The sequence below is a fragment of the Hevea brasiliensis genome, chromosome 10 (genome assembly GCF_030052815.1).
Source record: "Hevea brasiliensis isolate MT/VB/25A 57/8 chromosome 10, ASM3005281v1, whole genome shotgun sequence".
NCBI lineage: Eukaryota > Viridiplantae > Streptophyta > Magnoliopsida > Malpighiales > Euphorbiaceae > Hevea > Hevea brasiliensis.
Window position 1 is genome coordinate 51,064,170 of NC_079502.1, and position 25,316 is coordinate 51,089,485.

At 35.9% G+C, this 25,316-nt stretch overlaps 1 pseudogene; it reads left to right on the forward strand.

The window, feature by feature from the left end:
• The first annotated feature begins 2,547 nt into the window (after positions 1–2,547).
• Positions 2,548–25,316, forward strand: part of LOC110652709 (transcriptional corepressor SEUSS-like) — a 41,634-nt pseudogene continuing 18,865 nt past the window's right edge.

The following is a 25,316-nucleotide window of genomic DNA, read 5'->3' on the forward strand; positions in this document are numbered from 1 at the left end:
ATTCTACTTCTATATAAAAATATAGTTGAGAGATAATTTATGCATAAAAATATAAATATTTAATTAAAATTTAAAAATAATTCAGTTTAAAATTAATAATAATAAAAAATAAATAATTAAAATATTAGTTATAATTACATTCGATATATAATTATAATGAAATAAAATATTTAAAAGTTTAAGAAATATTAAATAAAAAATTTATAAAATATATTTAATTAAATAAATATTAATTAAATATATTTAAATAAATAAATTTTGAGAATAATAATTAATGGTTTTTGAAAGAAATAATAAAAAATTGAAAAATTTAAAAAAATTGATAGCATTTAGCAGAAATGAAAATATTTAATGAAAAAAGAGTGTTTAATATATATTAAATGTCTAATATGGCATAATAAGATAGACAAACAAATAAAAATTATTTAAATAAAAAATTAATTTATAATTAAATGTTATTTAATTAAAAAAAAGAACAAAAATATTCAAATTTAATTTTTATAATAGTAAAATGTTTTCTATCTATTTGACCATTTTAATTAAATGGCCATAAGTTGACCATAACAATAATAATAATAAATATAAATTAATCTTAGGAAAGTGAAATAAAATGAATATTAAATTATTAATATAAAAAATAATAAATACTAATTATTTTTGTTTTATTTTATCATTTTTAATTTATTTTAGAACATATTCGACTTATGAAAATTAACTTATAGGCACCTAGTATTTATAAGCTAATTTGAACTTATAAATATTTAAAATTTTAAGCAATTATGTATTTTATTAAAGTATTTATAAGTGATTAATAATGTGCTTAATAAAAAATAACTTATAAATCTATTTATTATTAAAATAACTAAAAAAATATATTAAATGAGTTTTATGATAAAATTTTAAAAATTAAATAAAGATAATATAATAAAATTAACTTATAAGTATGTAGCATATAAATACTAAAATAAAAAATAAATCCTTAATTTATTTTTTTAATTTATAAATTAAATTTAAAAATTTAAAAATTATTATAAATAAATAAATTAACTCGCATTTTGAGTTTATGGACTAATTTAAATAAATTAAATGCGTAATATCATAATAAAATTTTCTAATAAATCTAAACTTCCAATCTCAAGTGATAGTATCAATTTATCAATTCTTAAAATTAAAATGAAAAATTATTTCATAAACAAAACTAAACAAATAACATCAACGATTAAAAACTAAGCTCATGAACCAATAACCTAACTTTAATTTATGTCACATCCTCGACATTCAAACACAATAATTATAGTATACAAATATTATATATATTAATATAATAATATTTTTTTAATATATAAAAAAATAAATAATCTGACCGACCAAGTTGACTTATTTATGTTAAATAAAAATTAAAAAAAGAATTAAATTTTTAGTAGGCAACACGCTCTGGTGAAGGACTGGTTTATGTATAAAACCAAAAAAGAAAAATGCCACTCAGATGATTAAAAAAAAAAAAATCATCTCAGATTCTTTCTTCTACAGTTCAACTGCACTGCCACTCAGATGATTAAAAAAAAAAAATCATCTCAGATTCTTTCTTCTACAGTTCAACTGCACTGCCACTCAAAGCTTGCTCTATCACTCGCTCTCTCTTTCCCTCTGGTAAGCTCGCTTGCTCTCTCTCTCTCTCTCTCTCTCCTAAATTTGTGTGTAGAATTCTGTGGATACGCATATGTGTGCATGTTTTTATGCATTTTGACGCATGATTGGTTTGATTTGATTTGTGTGTGTGTCTGGTCCCTGAGAAATGGAGGAAAGCAAAGGAATTTATTATTTTTTCTTTGTGTCTTCATTTTAATTGTTGAATGGAGTTGAGAACTGTACAAAAGGCATGAATTTCAACGCAATTGAGAATATAATCTTGTAGGGATTAGTGGCTCCCTCTTTCTTTTTCTTTTTCCATCTTCCCTCGTTTGGGCTCGCGTTTTGTTTCACTTAATGAAAATTATTTTGCTGTTGTCAATTTTCTCGGAAATGTCTATTTCTCACTGTGTGTTTATGTTTGTGTACATCCGTTCATCCTTAAACCGGTTTTGTGGAGTTTTATTGGTTTTGAAACTGAGTTGATAAGGTGTTTTCTTAGCAGATAGCTAGTTATATGCTGTACATAGATGGTGATTCATTAATGGTGTAGCTTTACTTTTTATCTTCCTACCTCCCTTCCATTTTCTGTTTTGTGGTGATTTGAGGCTTAATTTCATCAGCAAACTCTCTGCGAGGTATTGTTCTGTACAACTGTTGTATTGCCAAGGAACTAACAGCCAAAGCTAGTTGCCAGAATTTGCTTCTCTCTATATTTTATTAATATATTCTGAATTTACTTTCTAAAGATGAAAGGAAATGCACTTTGAATTCCTTTTCTGAGTGGTGAGAACTGACAAGGTGTTGGGGGTTCAAATGAAAAAGAAATGAATTTGCTGCTGAGAACGAATTTTTAGTTCTTCTTTTGATGAGGTGTTTAGATAATTTCAGTTTGTTGACTTGGTTTTTGAAGGTATGTGATGTTATAGTATCAAAATGGTGACATCAAGGCCACTGACTCCATTTGGTGGTTCCCAGTCTGTTTCATTTGGGCTTTTGGGATAAACCCTTCTAGTTTAGTTCTTTTCTCCACAAGCTAAATTTTCTTCACTTGGCTTGCCACAAGCACAATATAATATGAATTTTCTGGGAAATTCTCCAAATGTTTCTTCTCTGCTCAATCAGAGTTTTGGAAATGGGAGTTCAAGCACCAGTCTCTCTGGCCTGGGGGGTTTTCAGCGGGGAATTGTTGATACTATGATGGAATCTAATCCAGTTTCTATTGTACCAAATGATGTTGGTTTCACACCATCTTTGGCTCCTTTAAACTTGATGAATTCTGTTTCTTCTGGTCAAATTCCAAGTCATTCTGGAAGCTCAACATTGTCAGATCAGCAGCAATACCAAATTCAACAATTTGAGCCACAGAGATTCCAACATGGCCAGCAGTCAATGCAGCAGCTTCCTGTTTCACGCAGTCAACCACAACAGCAACAGCCACAATTCCAATCCATTAGAGGTGGGTTAGGAGTAGGAGGGTCTGTGGTCCCTGTGAAGTTGGAGCCAGATGTAATGAATGATCAAATTGGCCTGCAGCCAAAGTTGCAGTCCTTGCAGAGCCTTGGTCCAGTGAAGCTAGAGCTGCAACAGAATCAGATTGGAAGAGGCATAGGACCTGTAAAATTGGAAAATCAGCATTCTGATCAAGCACTGTTTCTGCAGCAGCAGCTGCAGCTCCTCCACATGTCCAGGCAGTCTTCTCAAGCCGCCATTGCACAGATGAGTTTTTTACAGCAACAGCGCATTTTGCAGCTGCAGCAGCAGCTACTGGGGGCACTTCCTCAACAACGGCCTCAGTCATATCAGCAGTCTCAACAACAGAATGGGCCCATTAGATCTGCTGTGAGAACAGTCTATGAACCAGGAACCTGTGCTCAGCGATTGATTCAATACATGTATCAGCAGCAACATAGACCTGCTGTAAGATTATTTCACTCCTGGGGGACAGCATTTGTGTTAGTCTTTGTTGTTTTACTGATGTGTTTGTTGTGACTGATTATTTATTCAGGATAACAATATTGAGTTTTGGCGGAAATTTGTTTTGGAATTTTTTGCTAACAATGCCAGGAAGAGATGGTGTGTTTCATTGTATGGAAATAGCCGCCAAACTAATGGTGTTTTTCATCAGGTATGCAGTGATAAAAGACCAATTAATTTATAATTAATTAGGAAAAGAAACTGGTGTTTTCTGGGGGAAGACAGAGGGGGATAAAAAGGCCATTACTCTTTTATGGGATAAAAAATCGTTGGTGGACTATCTTTATCAGCATTAACTGGACCCATTTTCTCCTTCTTACTTTAGTGCCATGAAGATGATGATTTATGCACTCATATGAGAGAAATATCTATGATGAAATGTGTAGTTTCAGAGCTTGAATATTTCCCTTCTTATACTACTTTTCAAACAAATACTGGCCTCACATGCGCTCTCGTTTTGTTTGGATCATAAGCTTTCTTGCCTTTATATTTTATTTTCTCTCTGTGACATGTTTGTGACAAGTTTGCCATGAAAATTATTCTGATGGTTAGGAAATGCTTATGATATTGTATAGAACTTGTAAACCTTTTCTTTTATTGATGTGAGAGAATACTTGTAAGTTTGTAACATGGTTGCTATATTTGCAGGATTTATGGCATTGTGAAATATGCAATCACAAACCTGGCCGTGGTTTTGGTATGCAATTTGTTTCTGCTTCAACCAATTTTTTTTTTTTGGTTATTTTCCAATAATTTATGGGAGAGAAACTTTGTGCTTTTTGTCACTTTGAGTAAATTATGCCAGTTAGTGAATTAGTGTGTGTTCCTCCAGTATATTGTACAATTTCCTTTCTAAATTTTGCATCTTGTGGACTGAAGTTCAAAATTTTTTATTTATAATGTTCTGGGATTATGTGCTTAAGGATTTTATATATCCTGAATATTTCCTGTTTCAAGGTTTTACAGCTGGATCTTGGTGGATGCTTTACCCCTTCAGATCTGAAATTATTCTTTAAAATTTTGTTTCAATGACTAGAAGGATTACTGTTTGCTTGCTTCATGATACATATAATATCATTTTATTACAAGGTTTTGAAAGTTAACTTTGGTGGAAGTTTTATCCTTTACCTTCACCCTTTCAGAGCTGCCACATTGCAAACATTTTATCTTGATGAATTGTAGGGTTTCTGGTGCATCTACTTTAGTTGCTTAATTTTCCCGGATAGATGTTGTGGGTTACAGGTAGATACTAGTTTCTCAGAAATGTGAAAAGAAATGCTGTGGTGAAGAATTGAAAGAAATAATTACAGAAAGGAATGGCATGAAGGATTTAGATCATTTGATTGCCATCCATGCTAATAAGTCTAAGGTTCTATCACAAAAGGTTTGTGATATAATTTTTAGAGTGCCCCTGTTACAACTTAGGATTTGATGAGTTCTGATAGTTCCTTTAGTTTGATGAAGCATAATTGTCTTTTTTTTTTCAAGATATGGATCTTTTAACACTCTTCTTGAGCAAACACTGAACATTCTGCTCAATAGCATCTTTGGAGATTTAGTGTTTATAGAGACACTATGATATAGCTCTATTGAGAAGTTGTAGCAACGTGGGAAAAAAAGGCGAGCATGAATTACAAAGTTGAGACTTGAGATGATTTACTAGAAATCAGAGGTGATATAACTTTTTGTTATGCCATGTCATGAACACTAGACAACAACAACAATAACAACAACTACAACTAAGCGTCTAAGCCTTATCTGAAACTAAATGGGTTTGGCTATGTAGAAAGAGATGATTCTCATTGATTTCAATTAATCTGTACATGGGTATATATATACAATTGATTCCTATAATTGTGTTCTACTAATTAGGAAGAAATCCTAAATAAGAAATCCTAAATAGGAGTACAGAATACAAAATATACAGAGAAATAATATAGTGATTGACTTTCCATAACACTCCCCCTCAAGTTGGAGCATAGATGTTAATCATACCCAACTTGTTACAAATGTAGTCAATCCTAGCTCCATTTAGAGCTTTTGTGAAAATATCTCCTAACTGCTCTCCAGTTTTGATGTGTCCTGTTGAGATGATCTGTTGTTGAATCTTTTCACGAATAAAATGACAATCAATCTCAATATGTTTGGTTCGCTCATGAAACACCGGATTAGAAGCAATATGAAGAGCAGCTTGATTATCACACCACAATTTCGCAGGCAGGGAGGTCTTAAAACTTGTCTCATCTAGTAATTGAAGTATCCACATTACCTCACATATTGATTGTGCCATGGCTCTGTATTTGGATTCAGCACTAGATCGAGAAACTACACTCTGCTTCTTGCTTCTCCAAGACACTAAATTTCCTCCAATAAAAACGCAATATCCAGTAGTTGACCTTCTGTCAACCTTAGATCCAGCCCAGTCGGTATCTGAAAAACATTCAATATTCAAATGCCCATGATTACCATATAGCAAACCTCTTCCTGGAGCGCCCTTCAGATAACATAAGATTTGTTCCAAGGCTTCCCAATGAGCAACAGTTGGGGAAGACATAAACTGACTTACCACACTAACGGCATAAGCAATGTCAGGACGAGTGACTGTAAGGTAGTTCAATTTTCCTACCAATCTCCTGTATCTCTCTCGATCTTCAAACAACTCACTATCCCACAACTACTTGATTTGTAAAGTTGGAGTCATTGGTGCGCTACAAGGCTTAGCACCTAATTTTCTGTCTCTGTCAATAGATCGAGGACATATTTTCTTTGAGATAAGAAAATACCCTTCTTACTTCTCATAACTTGATACCCAAGAAATACTTTAACAATCCCAAGTCTTTGGTCCAGCGAGTTTGGAGGAAGGTTTTAAGAGATGAAATACTGCAGAGTCACTCCCGGTGATGACAATGTCATCCACATAGACTACCAAGAGAATTAGACCACCTCAGTTGCCTATAAAATACTGAGTGATCACACTTACTCTTTTGCATACCAAATTCCTGTACTGCTTCACTGAATCTCCCAAACCATGCCCTAGGACTTTGTTTCAAGCCATAAAGAGACTTCCGAAGCCTACAAACTTTACCCAACTCCCCCTGAGCAGCAAACCCAGGTGGTTACTCCATATACACCTCCTCCTGAAGATCACCATGAAGGAAAGCATTCTTGATATCCAATTGATGCAGGGGCCAATCATATGTAGCTGCTAAAGAGATAAATAAGCGAATAGAAGTAAGTTTAGCTACAGGAGAAAAAGTATCAGAGTAATCAACCCCATATGTCTGAGCATATCCTTTTGCCACAAGGCGTGCTTTTAACCTAGCCACAGAACCATCAGGATTTACCTTTACTGTAAATACCCATTTGCAACCAATAGCTTTCTTACCAGTGGGCAAAGGCAATAGTTCTCATGTACCATTAGCATCTAAAGCCTCCATTTCCTCTTTCATAGCATCACACCAGCCAAGATGAGACAGTGCCTCACCAACAGTATTAGGGATAGGAACAGAGTCTAAAGAAGTAACAAAACACCGAGAATAAGAAGACAATTGATTATAAGAAACAAAAGAAGAGATAGGGTAAGTACATGAACGTTTATCTTTACGAAGAGCAATGGGTAAGTCTAGATCAGAATCATGATCAGTATGAGGTACAGGATCTCCCAACGAAGTAGCTGGTGGAGGATCTGAGTCAGGAATCTCCAATCTCCTGGAATAAACATGAACAACGGGAGGTCGAGTAGGTCTAGAGACAGAAGGAACAGGCTGTGGGAGAGGACTAGACATTGGTTGGACAGTATATATTAAGAGATCATCCTCCTCCCCCTGACTCTCATACACAGATGATGGAGGAAAAAATGGAGTGGACTCAAAAAATGTGACATCTGCAGAAACAAGATAACGATTAAGAGTAGGAGAGAAACAACGGTACCCTTTTTGGAGCCGGGAGTACCCAAGGAATACACATTTGAGAGATTTTGGATCCAATTTAGTAACCTGTGGACGAACATCACGCACAAAACATGTACAACAAAAAATACGGGGTTCAATAGGGAACAAAGATTTTGTAGGAAACAAAGCAGTATAAGGAATATCCCCATTAAGGACAGAAGATGGCATACGATTGATCAAAAAACATGCCGTAGAAACTGCATCCGCCCAAAAGTGTTTAGGTACTTTCATCTGAAAAAGAAGAGCACGAGTTACCTCAAGAAGATACCGATTTTTTCTTTCGGCCACACCATTTTGGGATGGGGTATCCACACAGGAAGACTGATGAAGAATGCCATTTTGTATCATGTAAGACTGAAATTGTGCTGAAAAGTATTCTTTGGCATTGTCACTTCTTAATATGCGCACATAAATATTAAATTGAGTTTTGATTTTATTACAAAAGGCACAAAAGATAGAAAACAACTCAGAACGATTCTTCATTAAATATAACCAGGTAACACGAGAGTAATCATCGACAAAAGTAACAAAATAACGAAATCCAGTTTTAGAAGTAACAGAACAAGGACCCCAAACATCAGAATGAACTAACTCAAAAGGGGATGAAGCCCGTTTATTGACTCTAGACACAGAAGGCAAACGATGATGTTTTGCAACGACACGACTCACATTCTAGTCTTGATAAAGATCAAATTGAGGACACGACTTCTTCATGGTAGACAAAGAAGGATGACCCAATCTACAATGAGCTTCAAGAGGTGTTAAGGTACCGAGCAAACAAGCGACCATGTACATGATTTTCTAGAATGTAGAGACCACTGACTCGTCCTCTACCAATAATCGCCGTCGTAAGATCCTCAAACAAACACCGGTCAGAAAAAGGAAACAGAACAATTTAAGGTACGAGTAAGTTTACTAATGTAAAGTAGATTAAAAGAGAATTTTGATAGACACAAAATGTAAGACAAAGAAATTGACGAAGTCGGGTTTGCGAGCCTAACCCATGACACAAGAAGTAGAACCATCGGCTAAAGTAACAGTGTTGGAAGTGAGATTAGACTGAAAAGCAGATAGAAGACTAGAATTACCTGTCATGTGATCTGTCGCACCAGAATCAATAACCCATTTGGATGAGGAAGACACAAGGCATGTAGTGGATTTACCTGACTCAGCGATCGCAGTGACAGGGGAACTGGTAGGTTTTAGAGATGCCTGATACTGGGAAAATTGTGCAAAATCATCTGCAGATACCAAAATAGTTTTCTCAGAGGAAGATACTGTAGAATTCTCTGCTGCCATATTTGCCATCTGTGATCGCTGATTTTTCTTCTGAAGTTGCGGACAATTATATTTTGTATGGCCAGGCTCGTGGCAATAATAACAAATGACTCCTCTTGAGTCCTGATTAGAACTAGCCTTTCCATTACGCTGATTACTTCTGTTGCCTGTAATTCCTTATCTACTTCCTCTTCTATTACCCTGTTGTCCATTTGGATTACGGCTAATAAGAGCACTACTGGCAGGCTGTGAAGATTGAGTACTCTCTGTACGAAGGACCCGTGTGAACGTTTCATGCAAAGAGGAAATCTCAGAACTGGAGAGAATATGAGATTTAGCAGTCTCATACTCTGAAGGAAGGCCTGCAAGAAAACTCATAACAGCCAGTTGCTCCCGTTGGGTCTGCTGAACTTTCACATCAGGACTAAAATGCAACAATACATTAAGTTCCTCATATACCCGTTTAAAATCCATAAAATAAGCTGTGAGAGACTTATCCTCTTTCTCAGCACGGTAGAATGCCTTACAAACATCATAAATACGGGAGATATTCCTTTTACCGGAATACAGAAAATCTAAGTAATCCATCAATTCCTTAACAAATTCACAGTGATTAATTAAACTAATTACCTCGCTATGAATCGAGTTCCGAAGCTGCAAAAACAACCGAGCATCCTCCCTTAGCCAAGTTTGTCGTGTATCATCAGTGGGTGGATCTTTAGTAAGGTGATCATCCTTATCAATGCTACGCAAATAGACCCTAACAGTCTTACTCCACTCCAGGTAATTCGAACCATTAAGTTTGTGTTCCGTGATCTTAGTCATCACCGGAATCATATCAGAAATAACATTCTTATTGTCTGCCATTTGTTGAGACAAAGAAAACTAACCGAAACGCTAATCCAAAGTGCTTATAGCAGCAAAATAATCCAAAATCACAAATCAAGCAAATATCGAAATAGGATCTAAGAGCCAAACCTCAGAAGTCCTTTAATGGTGTACTGGATCAGGCAACAGCACACAGTGGTGGAATGAGGGGGTTGAGACGACGCCGGCGATGTTGATCGGGGTTGAAACGGCCGATCGGCGGCCAAGGTCTCTCCTGAGCTGGGTAGTGAGAACAAATAGTCACCCTAGATTGATGACCTGCTCTGATACCATGTAGAAAGAGATGATTCTCATTGATTTCAATTAATCTGTACATGGGTATATATATACAATTGATTCCTATAATTGTGTTCTACTAATTAGGAAGAAATCCTAAATAGGAGTACAGAATACAGAATATACAGAGAAATAATATAGTGATTGACTTTCCATAACAGGCTATATAGATCATTTTTTGCCATTTTACTCTGTTTCACATTAGTTTCCAGGACTTGTAAATCCTTTTATACTACTTTCCTCAATGTTATCTTATGTCTTTCCCTTTCCCTTATCATTCTTTTCCTTACTAACTTATCACACTTCCATACTAGGGCATTTGATTCTTTACGTTGGATATCACAAAACTATCTTAATTGACCCTCTCTCATTTTATCTCCATTACGTGCTTGCATTCTCTAACGGATGTGTTCTTTTTAATCTTATTCATTATTTTGTCATCAAACATCCATGTAAACATCTACATTTGGTGATTGTTTCTATCATCTATTACTAGTTGGGCCAGGGTACAGGTAGGAATGTTAAATTATAAGGTCCCTGAGCCTTGGTTAGTTGCTAAAGGGGTGTAGTAGAATAGTATTTGGTTCAAAACTCAACTAGAAAAGGGGTAAAAATGACCTTAATGTAGAGCATTTTAAGAGATGATTTGAAGTCATTTACCTGCAGATTTTTTAGACATGATTAGAACTCCCAAAGCATGTATTAGCATACAAGTGGAAGCATAACGGATATAGGGGACCAAAAAAATGTACTACTTAGATTCAGAATTCTTTGGGTCATTAATTCATTGTGACGGTTGATAGGATGGCCTCAATGGATGAGGCTCTTTGCTTTGCTAGTGTTGGGAGAGAATTGCCCATTGAATGCAGCCTTCCCCCTGGCTTCTTTTCAGATAGGCTATTTCCACCAAGGTTTTCAAACCCGGCCTAGCCATTAAACCGGTAAAGATAGAGGGTTAAGGGTTTAAGATTTAATGGGAGTCGAACCGGGATTTAACTTATATACTATTAAATAAATATTAATATATATTACCAAATTAATAATGTTCTGAAAAATAATACTAATGTATTGGGAAATAATTTGATATATTTTATAAATATTTATTATTTTGTAATAAAAGAAATGTTTAGAGTAAACTTTTATAATAATCATTCTAATACCAATGAAAAATAAATTTTAATACATTAAAATTCTATAACATTAGAGAAAATCTATATACTTTTTTTCTGATATAAAAAAAAAATTGAATAGAAAGCCAATTAAATAACTTAAATTAACATTAAAATAAATTATCCGTGCCCTTAACATCAAAACGCACAACTTTTTCTGGTGGAAAAGCTCTCTGACTTACTCCCACAGGTCACGGGTTCAACACTTGTAGAGATCTGGAGGCGCATTTTTTTTTCATTTTAAATGAAATTACCTGTGATTTAACCAGACCAGACTGGCCAGTGGTCTGGGTCATGGTTAACCTGGTCCGACTAGCCGGTCCGGTCCGGTTTTGAAAACTATGATTTCCACTTGATCTCTCAATTACAGCTCACAAAGGTGCAATCTCACTGTTGCCCCAAGGCTTGCCTCATTGTGAGAATTGATGTGCTGCTGAAATAGTGATGATATTTGATTTAATTTTTAGTCACAAGACTCGCAATGTCATTATGTGGTTTATCATTGAATTTACATAGACATAATATTTTTTGGGCTGAAATAGGGTCTTGTCGTGCAAAATATAGTTGTTTATAATTATTTATTCAATTGCAATATCATATTTGAACAGCAAACCTTCAAATGACTAAACACGAGCTTTATGAAAGTTGAAGTAAACACATCACCATTTTCTTTTCCTTCTCTGCTGAAATTAGCATTTGATTTAAATGTGTAAGTTTCACACTTGTAATCTTGTTTCTGTGCTTTAGAAACAACTGTTGAGGTTCTGCCCAGACTGTTCAAAATCAAATACGACAGTGGCACTTTGGAAGAGCTTCTTTGCGTTGATATGCCTCATGAATATCAGAACTCAAACGGTCAAATTGTTCTTGACTATGCAAAAGCGATACAAGAAAGTGTTTTTCAGCACCTTCGTGTAGTACATAATGGTCATCTTCGAATCATTTTTTCTCCAGATCTGAAGGTCTGACAGGGCATGGATGGTCCTCATTAGAGATGTGAAATTCTCAATATATGATTATTATTATTATTAATTTTTTACACTGTAGTTCTAAATGCATTCATCTTTGCTAGATTTGCTCTTGGGAGTTTTGTGCACGGCACCACGAGGAACTTATTCCGCGAAAGTTGATAATCCCTCAGGTTACTAGTATAAATGCTTTTATTTTATGCAGCTCATTCATACTTTCTTCTTGTGTAGGGATCTTGCTCCTATAATGTAGACTAGTTTAAGCCATCTTACTGAAATCTCAGGATCTATGGTTGAATTATTCTTTTCTTCCCATAAATTATGAATTTTGGAGGTAACATGACATTGAGTTAGAGCTGTATTCCCTTAAATATAGCAGGAATCTGAACTGGCATAGGAAACTAGGCCACATACTCTTGCTATGAATAAGGAGTTGGAGAGCTGTGGGAAGTAGTTAGTGGTTAGTTACAGAAAATAGGAAGTTTAGAATGAATATGAGAATAAAGTTTTATAAATAAATATTGTATTGGATACAACCAATCAGGAGTTCAATAATATAACATTGCTTCTCTCCCTAACTCTCTCTCTCTCTCTCTCTCTCTCTCTCTCTCTCTCCCTCTTTTCTTCTTTCATGATCTTCTTTCTTCTGTATTCCTACTCTGTTCTTCCCTCTGCATTCTTATTCTCCAGTTCTGCAATTTTGGGACCATTGAGGACCTTAATACATAACATTTGGCATCAGAGTCATCGATTCTTGGCTTCCTTTGATTACTGATTCTTCTGTTCTTCTTTTTTCTTTCCTTCTTGAAATTCTCCTTTCTATTTCCTTTTCTTGCTTTCTTCCTAAAATTCCCTTTTCTGTCACTCTAATTCTTCTTCCTGAAGTGTCACAGCCCTATTTCTAGGGTTTCTACTCAATAATCTATCTTCTTTCTCTAATTCTTTCCCAATTTTCCTGAAAATAAATCTTTTCCTATCAATTCCCTTTTCTGCTTCTCTGTTCTTCTTTTGAATTTAGTGTCACAGCCTTCTGAGGACTGGCAAGGGGGAAGAAAAAAGCGGATCATGGAAGTGCAATCTTGGGACCAAAAGATTCTAGATTTGGAACATGCATTGTGCGAGATTATCGAGAGGGGATTTAAAAGTTTCGAATTGTTACTGGATCAGAAAATGGAAAAGTGGGTGGAACCGATTCAACCTTAGACTTCTTGGAGTGATGACGGTGAATTGAGAACACCCATTTAAGATGGAAAAACCAATGAACTTGATAAGAGAAATGGACACTACCTGGAACAGAAATTGGAGGATGGGTATGATTCTTGCCTTTGAATTGAATCTATCGAAGTTTCAGAAAGAGTATTTGAGGTGTCATTAAAAAGTTATGGGCATGCACAACTCATTCCCAAAACTGAATTTTTTGCTGTCAAAATTCTTGGAGAAGAGAAATGTAGAAAGAGATAACTCAACTCAACTCAACTAAGCCTTTATCCCAAAAATTTGGAGTCGGCTATATGGATTCGCTTTCTCCACTCTAAACGATTTTGGGTTAATTCCTCAGAAATGTGTAATGCTTCTAGGTCATGTTGTACTACTCTCCTCCAAGTCAATTTAGGTTTACCCCTTTTTTTCTTTCTATCCTCTAACCTAATGTGCTCTACTTATCTAACTGAAGCCTTCGTATTTCTACACTTCACATGACCAAACAACCTCAATCTCCCTTTTCTCAACTTATCTTCAATTGGCACCACTCCTACCTTTTCTCTAATACTCTAATTACGGACTTTATCTAGTCTAGTATGGCCACTCATCCACCTTAACATTCTCATCTCTGCAACTCTTATCTTAGACGCATACGACTCTTTCAGTGCCCAACACTCACTACCATATAACATAGCCGGTCGTATGGCTGTACGGTAAAATTTTCCTTTCAACTTATTGAGAATCTTACGATCACATAAAACTCCCGTGGCACGTCTCTACTTCAACTATCCGGCTTTAATACTATGACTAACATCTTCCTCACATCCCCCATCTACTTGAAGGACTAAGCCTAGATATTTACAGTGATTACTTTGGGACAGTACCACTCCATTCAAACTAACTCCTTCCCTATCACCAGTTTGGCCTTCACTGAACTTGCAATGCATGTATTCTGTCTTCGTTCTACTTAACTTAAAACCCTTTGACTCTAGAGCACTTCTCCAAAGCTCTAGCTTTCTATTGACTCCTTCTCGTGTCTCATCTATCAGAAAAATATCATCTGTAAACATCATACACCAAGGAATACTCTCTTGTATATGTTTCGTCAATTCATCTAAAACTAATGTAAAAAGGTAAGGGCTTATGGCTGATCCTTGGTGTAATCCAATTGAGATCGGAAAATCTCTTGTGTCCCCTCCCACCGTGCGCACAATAGTAGTTGCTCCTTCATACATATCTTTCAACACTTGTATGTACCTAATAGATACCCTCTTTTGTTCTAACACATTCCATAAGACATCTTTTGGAACACTATCATAAGCCTTCTCCAAATCAATAAAAACCATGTGCAGATCTTTCTTCACATCTCTATATTTCTCCATCAAGCTTCTAATGGGAAAAATCGCTTCCATAGTTGAACGACCGGGCATGAAACCAAATTGATTGAGAGAGATAGAAGTGTCATGACGTAGTTGATGCTACACAACTCTCTCCCACAACTTCATAGTATGGCTCATAAGTTTAATTCCCCTATAGTTTGAGTAACTCTGTATGTCTCCCTTATTTTTAAAAATAGGTACCATAGTTATCAAAGGCTCAAGGCGCACCGAGGCGCCAAGGTGTCTTGGAGCCTAGGCGCAAGGCGCCCAAGAGAGCTGAGGCGCAAAAATAAAAAATATATATTAAAAATAAAAAAAATTATAATTATGCTATCACACCTTAAGTAACATAAAACTATATAATAATAACTAAAAAATATGCAAGTAATAATTAGTTTATAATCCAAAAGAGATAAAAATAAACTACTAAAAATTAAAGTTTAATAAACTTGTAAACTACTAAATGTTCAATCCCCATCAATAGAAATATCAACATCCTCTTCATCTTCATCTTCTTCATCATCTTCATTATCCTCCTCATACTCATCTTCCAAATTAACATCGTCATCATCATCATTTTCTTCCTCGTCTTCAAGAAGTGAAGAAGTACGAGTGGATGATGCTTTTGTTTTTTGCTGTGATGTAGAAGCAACATTTTTCCCTTTGCTTAATCTAGTGTTGTAGGCATTCTCTTCAGCTCCAGTAGCTGCAGCAACCACATTCCATGTCAAATCATCATCTTCAAAAACAAGTTCATCTCTATCCATCTCTTCCTCAATTTGACCCATCAACCATTCATTACTATCATCAATGTCTTTCAATGAGATGGGGTCAATGCGGTCACGTGCATCATATCTACGCTTTAATGACCGATTGTACTTGACAAACACCAAATCATTCAAGCGATTTTGAGCTAGTCTATTTCTTTTTTTACTGTGGATCTGCAAAATATAATAATTTTAATAAGTATAATTTTTGAAAGAACAAATGAAAGGTATAATTCTAAAGGGAGATGTTTTGTCACTTACATGCTCAAAGATGCTCCAATTACGCTCACAACCAGATGCACTACAAGTGAGGCTAAGCACTTTAACAGCAAAATTTCTCAAATTTGGAGTTGTTGCTCCATAAGTTAGCCACCATGTAGCTAATGAAAAAATAATGCATATTAATTATTATTCAAAAATATTGCAATATGAGATTACATGCTTATGGATAAAATTATATTACCTGGAGATACTTTCTTTCGATTCCTAATTGCCATATTCATCCCAAAAGATACCTTCAACATTTTGATAAAAAGGTAATTGTGCCATTATTTTGTCTTGCTCTTCTTTGCTTGGAATCAACCTTGCTACAACTTGGTATAAACTGGTAACAACCTCAACATCTTCATTAATTTTCTCATTTGAATAAAAAAATTCAGGATTCAAATAATATCCAGCTGCGTGCAAAGGTTGATGGAGTTGGCTTTCCCATCGTTTATCAATAATCTCAAAAATTGTCCTGTATTTTTCTTCATTTTCATCAAATGACTTTGCAATTGCTTCTTTAGCCCTATCCATCGCCTCATAAATATATATCATTACAGGCATTTTCTCACCATCAACTAATCTAAGCACACGAACTAATGGACCAAATATCTTTAAGATATAAATAATATTAGTCCAAAAAGTAGGCATCATGACAATACTGTATACTTTTTTACTAGACAGTTCTTTTGCCCACTTACTTTTGGTCCATTCCTCTGAGGTAAACATCTTTCTCAAATTCGCCTTGTGCTTATGTATACATTGAAGGGTGAGAAAAGCAGTTGCAAATCTTGTGACAGCTGGCCTAATTGGCTCTCTTTCAACAGTAAAGTGCCGCAACATGTTCACCACACCAGGACGAATGTAAATATATCCATTCAATGTTACTGCCCTTTTAATTGTGTTATGAATTTTGGGAATTTTTCCAATATCTTCTAGCATCAAATCTAGGCAATGAGCAGCACAAGGAGTCCAATACAAATGAGGGCACTTTGTTTCTAACAACTTCCCTAAAAACAAAACAAATATGGTAGCAAGTAGCATAAATATTAAATACATTATTTACTTACAATTAAATTAAACTATCTAATAATAGTAAGAATAAAAACTCTTAATTACTTGCAAGCACACAATTGCTAGCATTATCTGTCACAACTTGAACCACATTAGCCTCTCCAACATGCTCTACAAATCTATTAAGCAGGTCATATATCTTATCACCAGTTTTTGAGTACTCTGAAGCATCAACAGATTCCATGAAAACAGTTCCCTTTGGAGAATTCACCAAGAAATTAATCAAAGTCCTTTGTTTCTTATCAATCCAACCATTTGCTATTATAGAACAACCATACTTTGCCCATTCTTCTTCATAGGACTTTAATGAATTCTTCACCTCAGCAACTTCTTCATTCAATAAGGGAACCCGCACCTCATGAAAACTAGGTGCTTTCATACCAATCCCAAATTGTCCAATAGACTCCACCATATCTTGAAAACTTGGATAATTGATAGCATTAAAAGGAATTGCCGCATCATACATCCATTGTGCTATATCCTTGCATGCTTTTTTTCGCAATTCCTTTTTACATGCCTCATTAATAGTGGTTTGCTTCAGCTTTGAATTTTTTCTATCTTGTACCGCCTCTGCAGCACTTTTGGCAAAATATAAATCTATTGGACCCTTTGTCCTTGCCTTCTTTTGAACCTTACTATTTCCTTTTGAGCCTCTAAGAATTGTCCCAACATCATCTTCATCTTCGTCATCTCCAAGAATTTCAACATCCTCATAATCAGGCAATTTATCTAAGGTCTTTGCTGAAGCCTTTTGCTGCATATACTCTTGTAGCTCTTCACGCACATGTGTTGGACACTTCTTACACATTGTAGCATTTCGAAATCCTCCAACTAAATGCTGTTTAGCTCGAAATATCCCTCCTTTTGTAACTTTGCTGCAAAAGTTACAAGCAACATCATTTCTATTGTTTGGATTCACCGAGTTGACATATTTCCATGCGGGATCTTTGTTGCTATTGTCAGTTTTAGCAGCGGTAGATGCTTCCGATTCCATCTTTGCAAAAATAAAATAAAAAGATAAGAAAATTAATAATTTAACAAGTAACAACAAGCCAACAATAATATACATACCAATTTATAGTACCATAATCCAATTATAATAATAGAAATTAGCAATTTATGATAACACAAATTCAATTACAAAATTTCTAATAATTTCTAAGAAGACCTAATAACAATTAGCAATAAGAAAATAAAGTCATAAAACATTTTTAATCCAATAATAAAACTAAAAGCTAATAAGAGTAATTGAATTAGCATATTAGCATAATAGCATCTCAAGTTGTCAAGTCTCAACACATTTTTACATATTCACAATAAATAATATGTCAAAATCACAAATTTATACTAAAAAGAAAAGGAAAAGAAAAACATTGCAGGGTAAGGACTAAGGAGAGAGCATAAAAAGAAGAAAATGAAAAATTGCAGCTGCTGCAACAGTGCAGAAACCAGAATAGAGAGAGCATGGCATTGGCAGCAAAAAAAAAAAAAAGATGCAGAAGAAGAATGTAGTGCAGGAACAGTGCAAGAAAGAGAGAGAGAGAGCATGGCAGCAAAAAAAATGCAGAAAAGAAAGTGCAATGTAGGAACACTGTAGGAGAGAGAGAGAGAGAGAGAGAGAGAGAGAGAGAGAGAGCATGGTAGTCAAAAAAAAAAAAAAAAGAGAAGCAGAAACAGAAAGTGCAGTGCAGAAACACTACAGGACAGAGAGAGAGAGAGAGAGCATGGCAGTCCAAAAAAAAAAAAAAGAGAAGCAGAAACAGAAAGTGCAGTGCAGAAACACTACAGGAGAGAGAGAGAGAGAGAGAGAGAGAGAGAGAGAGAGAGAGCATGGCAGTCCAAAAAAAAAAAAAAAGAAGCAGAAAAAGAATACCCAGCATAGGAAAGGGAGAGAGAGAGGGAGAAAGCATGGCATTGGCAGCAAAAAAAAAAGGAAACACTGAAACTAAAAAGAAAAAGATGCAGCACAGGGGAAGAGAGCAGAGGAGAGTGAGAGGAGAAGAAGAAGAAGAAGAAAAAGAATAAGAAAAGAATAAGAAAAAATACATACCAGGTTTGTTTGATCTCTCCCTTCACTCCTCTTCTTCTTGTTGTTGTTGTTGTTGTTGTTCTTCTTCTTCTTCTTCTTCTTCTTCTTTTTTTCTTTTTGCTGGCTGCTGGCTGCTGGACAAGTTTAAAAAAAAAAAATCCTAGCAGCCTACCCTTTTATCATGCGCCTTGCCTCATTGGGGCGCGCCTTTGTGCGCCTCGATGATGTCTTGCGCCTCAGCTGCCTCGAGGCGCCTGGGGCTGCGCCTGAGGCGCGCCTTTGATAACAGTGATAGGTACTAAGATACTTCTCCTCCATTCATCAGGTATTTTCTTTGAGTTTAGAATTTTATTAAATAATTTAGTTAACCATGCCACTCCTATATCTTCCAAACACTTCCACACTTCAATTGGTATTTTATCGGGTCAACAGGTTTTACTCACTTTCATTCTCTTAAGTGCTTCCTTTACTTCTAAAGATCTAATCCTTCTAATATAATTCACATTCTTTTCTATTGTTTTATAATTTATATTTATGCTATTACCATTTTGATTATTATTAAAGAGATCATTAAAATAATTTCTCCATCTTTCTTTAATGTCCTCATCTTTCACCAACACTTTTCCTTCTTTATCCTTAATGCATCTAACTTGATTGAAATCTTGACATTTCCTTTCTCTCCTCCTTGCTAATCTATAAATATCTTTCTCCCCTTCTTTAGCTCCAAGTTTCTCATATAACTTTTCAAAGGCATGTGCTCTTGCTTGACTAACTGCCTTTTTTGCCTCTTTCGCCTCTTTCTTTGCTATCTTGTACTGTTCATATACCTCATTATTATCATATTTAGGTAATTTCTTATACCATTCCTTTTTTCTCTTCACTGCCTTTTGTACTTCCTCATTCCACCACCTTCTCTCTTTTGAGGGTGGTCCATGTCCTTTAGACTCTTCAAGTACTTTTCTAGCTACTTCTCTAATCTTTGATGCCATCTGTATCCACATATCATTAGCCCCCATATCCAGCTTCCATACTTCGGACTCGAGAAGCTCATTTTTGAACTTCACTTGCTTTACTCCTTTGAACTCCCACCACTTTGTTCGAGCCATACTATTTCTTCTGACCTTACTTAAATTGTTCATAAACTTGACATTCAAGACCACCAACCGATGTTGACTTGTTAAAGCCTCTCCTGGAATGACCTTGCAATCCTTGCATAGAGCTCTATTTGTCTTCCTAGTTAAGAGGAAGTCGATTTGGCTTCTATGTTGCCCACTTTTGAAAGTTACTAAATGTGACTCTTTTTATAAAGTAGGTATTTGCTAGCATTAGGTCGTATGCCATAGCAAAATCCATGATGTTTTTTCCCTCCTCATTTCGACTTCCAAAACTAAAACCTCCATGAACATTCTCGTAACCTTGTCTATCACTTCCTACATGTCCATTCAAATCTCCACCAATGAAAACATTCTCTTCATTCGGTATGCTTGCATTAAATCATCCATATCTTCCCAAAACCTTTGTTTACTCTTACTGTCTAGTCCTATTTGTGAGGCATAAGCACTAACTATATTTATTGTTTCTCCTTCTAGTACTAGTTTTACTAGTATAATTCTATCTCCTACTCTTTTCATAGCTATTACTGCGTATTTCAATGTCTTGTCTATGATTATGCCCACTCCGTTCTTATTTCTCTCCTTTCCGGTAAACCACAGTTTGTACTCTGAATTACCCACTTCCTTACTTTTCTCTCCTACCCATTTAGTCTCCTGAATGCAAGCAATATTCACCCTTTTCCTTTCCAAGGTATCCCCAAGCTCCATTAATTTTCCTGTAAGTGATTCAACATTCCAAGTACCAACCCTGATCCTTCTCATAACCTGTTCCTTCCTAATTGGTCTCTTTCACTGATATCTTCTATTGTTTTCTATGTCTATTTTGTGTTCTGTTCCGTTATCTGTTCTACCATCTGTCCTATGGACTAACTTCTTTACCCACACCCGTCCATAATGTGGGAACCCTTGCTCACTTAACACCACACCCAGGCGCCGGCATGGCGTGTCGCTTTCGGTGAACGCCCTACACCCTTGCATGTTTTTCACTACACCCGGGCTCCGATGTAGCGCGTCGTTAATAGAGGACGCCCCAACGTTTATATCATAGAAATGTAGAAAGAGATGATTCTCCTTAATCTCAATTAATCTGTACATGGGTATATATATATATATATACAATTGATTCCTATAATTGTGTTCTACTAATTAGGAAGAAATCCAAAATAGGAATACAGAATACAGAATATACAAAGAAATAATATAGTGATTGACTTTCCATAACACTCCCCCTCAAGTTGGAGTATAGATGTTAATCATGCCCAACTTGTTACAAATGTAGTCAATCCTAGCTCCATTCAAAGCTTTTGTGAAAATATCTCCTAACTGCTCTCCAGTTTTGATGTGTCTTGTTGAGATGATCTGTTGTTGAATCTTTTCACGAACAAAGTGACAATCAATCTCAATATGTTTGGTCCGCTCATGAAACACAGGATTAGAAGCAATATGGAGAGCAGCTTGATTATCACACCACAATTTCGCAGGCAAGGAGGTCTTAAAACCTGTCTCATCTAGTAATTGAAGTATTCACATTATCTCACATACTGATTGTGCCATGGCTCTGTATTCGGATTCAGCACTAGATCGAGAAACTACACTCTGCTTCTTGCTTCTCCAAGACACCAAATTTCCTCCAATAAAAACGCAATATCCAGTAGTTGACCTCCTGTCAACCTTAGATCCATTTCGATCGAGATCTCGAAAAACATTCAACATTCAAATGCCCATGATTACCATATAACAAACCTCTTCCTGGAGCTCCCTTCAGATAACACAAGATTTGTCCCAAGGTTTCTCAATGAGCAACAGTTCGGGAAGACATAAACTGACTTACCACACTAACAGCATAAGTAATGTTAGGACGAGTGACTGTAAGGTAGTTCAATTTTTCTACCAATCTCCTGTATCTCTCTTGATCTTCAAACAACTCACTATCCCCTGCTAACAGTTGTAAATTTGGAGTCATTGGTGCAATACAAGGCTTAGCACCTAATTTTCCTGTCTCTGTCAATAAATCGAGGACATATTTTCTTTAAGACAAAAAAGTACCCTTCTTACTTCCCATAACTTCAATGCCCAAGAAATACTTTAACAATCTCAAGTCTTTGGTCCGAAACTGGGTTTGGAGGAAGATTTTAAGACATGAAATACCTGCAGAGTCACTCTCAGTGATGACAATGTCATTCACATAGACTACCAGGAGAATTAAACCAGCCTCAGATTGCCTATAAAATACTGAGTGATCACACTTACTCTTTTGCATACCAAATTCCTGTACTGCTTCACTGAATCTCCCAAACTAGGCCCTAGGACTTTGTTTAAAGCCATAAAGAGACTTCCGAAGTCTACAAACTTTACCCAACTCCCCCTGAGCAACAAACCCAGGTGATTGTTCCATATACACCTTTTCCTGAAGATCACCACGAAGGAAAGCATTCTTGATATTCAATTGGTGCAGGGGCCAATCATATGTAGCTGCTAAAGAGATAAACAAGCGAACAGAAGTAAGTTTAGCTACAGGAGAAAAAGTGTCAGAGTAATCAACTCCATATGTCTGAGCATATCCTTTTGCTACAAGGCGTGCTTTTAACCTAGCCACAAAACCATCAGGATTTACCTTTACTGTAAATACCCATTTGCAACTAATAGCTTTCTTACCAGTGAGCAAAGGCAACAGTTCCCATGTACCATTAGCATCTAAAGCCTCCATTTCCTCTTTCATAGCAGCACACCAGCCAGGATGAGATAGTGCCTCACTAATAGTATTAGGGATAGGAACAGAGTCTAAAGAAGTAACAAAACACCGAGAACAAGAAGACAATTGATTATAAGAAACAAAAGAAGAGATAGGGTAAGTACATGAACGTTTACCTTTACGAAGAGCAATGAGTAAGTCTAAATCAGAATCATGATCAGTATGAGGTACAGGATCTCCCAACGAAGTAGCTGGTGGAGGATCTGAGTCAGGAATCTCCAATCTCCTGGAATAAACATGAATAACGGGAGGTCGAGTAGGTCTAGAGACAGAAGGAACAGGCTTTGAGAGAGGACTAGACATTGGTTGGACAGTGTATATTGAGAGATCATCCTCCTCCCCCTGACTCTCATACACAGATGATTGAGGAAAAAATGGAGTGGACTCAAAAAATGTGACATCTGCAGAAACAAGATAACGATTAAGAGTATGAGAGTATCAGCGGTACCCTTTTTGCAGCCGGGAGCATCCAAGGAAGACACATTTGAGAGACTTTGGATCCAATTTAGTAACCTGTGGACGAACATCACGCACAAAACAGGTACAACAAAAAATATGGGGTTCAAGAGGGAACAAAGATTTTGTAGGAAACAAAGCAATATAAGAAATATCCCCATTAAGGACAGAAGACGATATACGATTGATAAAAAAACATGCTATAGAAACTGCATCCGCCTAAAAGTGTTTAGAAACTTTCATCTGAAAAAGAAGAGCACGAGTTACCTCAAGAAGATGCTGATTTTTTCTTTCGGCCACGCCATTTTGGGATGGGTAATCCACACAGGAAGACTGATGAAGAATGCCATTTTGTGTCATATAAGACTGAAATTGTGCTGAAAAGTATTCTTTGGCATTGTCACTTCTTAATATGCGCACAAAAATATTAAATTGAGTTTTGGTTTCATTACAAAAGGCACAAAAGATGGAAAACAACTCAGAACGATTCTTCATTAAATATAACCAGGTAATATGAGAGTAATCATCAACAAAAGTAACAAAACAACGAAATTCAGTTTTAGAAGTAACAGAATAAGGACCCTAAACATCAGAATGAACTAACTCAAAAGGGGATGAAGTCCGTTTATTGACTCTAGACACAGAAGGCAAACGATAATGTTTTGCAAACTGACATGACTCACATTCTAGTACTGATAAAGACTGAAACTGAAGACATAGCTTTTTCATGGTAGACAAAGAAGGATGGCCCAATCTACAATGAGCTTCAAGAGGTGTTAAGGTACTGGAGCAAACAAGAGACCGCGGTACATGATTTTCCAGATTGTAGAGACCACTTGACTCACGTCCTCTACCAATAATCTGTTTCGTCGTAAGATCCTGAAACAAACACTGGTAAGGAAAAAAGGAAACAGAATAATTTAAGGTACGAGTAAGTTTACTAACAGAAAGTAGATTAAAAGAGAATTTTGGTAGATACAAAACAGATGACAAAGAAATTGACGAAGTCGGGTTCGCAGTTCTAGAATCCATGACACAAGAAGTAGAACCATCAGCTAAAGTAACAGTAGAGGAAGTGAGATTAGTCTGAAAAGCAGATAGAAGACTAGAATTACCTGTCATGTGATCTGTCGCACCAGAATCAATAACCTATTTGGATGAGGAAGACACAAGGCATGTAGTGGATTTACCTGACTCAGCGATCACAGTGACAGGGGAACTGGTAGGCTTTAGAGATGCCTAATACTGGGAAAACTATGCAAAATCCTCTGCAGTTAACAAAATAGTTTTCTCAGATGAAGATACTGTAGAATTCTCTGCTGCCATATTTGCCACCTGTGATCGCTGATTTTTCCTCTGAAGTTGCATATAATTATATTTTGTATGGCCAGGCTCATGATAATAATAACAAATGACTTCTCTTGAGTCCTGATTAGAAATAGCCTCTCCATTACGCTGATTACTTCTGTTGCCTATAATTCCTCCTCTACTTCCTCTTCTATTACCCTGTTGTCCATTTGGATTTCGGCTAATACGAGCACTACTGGCAAGTTGTGAAGATTGGGTACTCTCTGTATGAAGGACCCGTGTGAACGTTTCATGCAAAGAGGAAATCTTAGAACTGGAGAGAATCTGAGATTTAGCAATCTTATACTCTGAATGAAGGCCTGCAAGAAAACTCATAATAGCTAGTTGCTCCTGTTGGGCCTGCTAAACTTTCACATTAGGATTAAAAGGCAATAATACATTAAGTTCCTCATATACCCGTTTAAAATCTATAAAATAAGCAGTGAGAAACTTATCATCTTTTTCAGCACGGTAGAATGCCTTACAAACATCATAAATACGGGAGATATTCCCTTTACCAGAATACAGAAAATCTAAGTAATCCATTAATTCCTTAACAAATTCACAGTGATTAATTAAACTAATTACCTCACTGTGAATCGAGTTCCGATGCTGCAAAAACAACCGAGCATCCTCCCTTACCCAAGTTTGTTTTGTATCATCCGTAGGTGGATCTTCAATGCTACGCAAATAGACCCTAACAGTTTTACTCCACTCCAGGTAATTCGAACCATTAAGTTTGTGTTTTGTGATCTTAGTCATCATCGGAATCACATAAGAAATAACATTCTTATTGTCTGC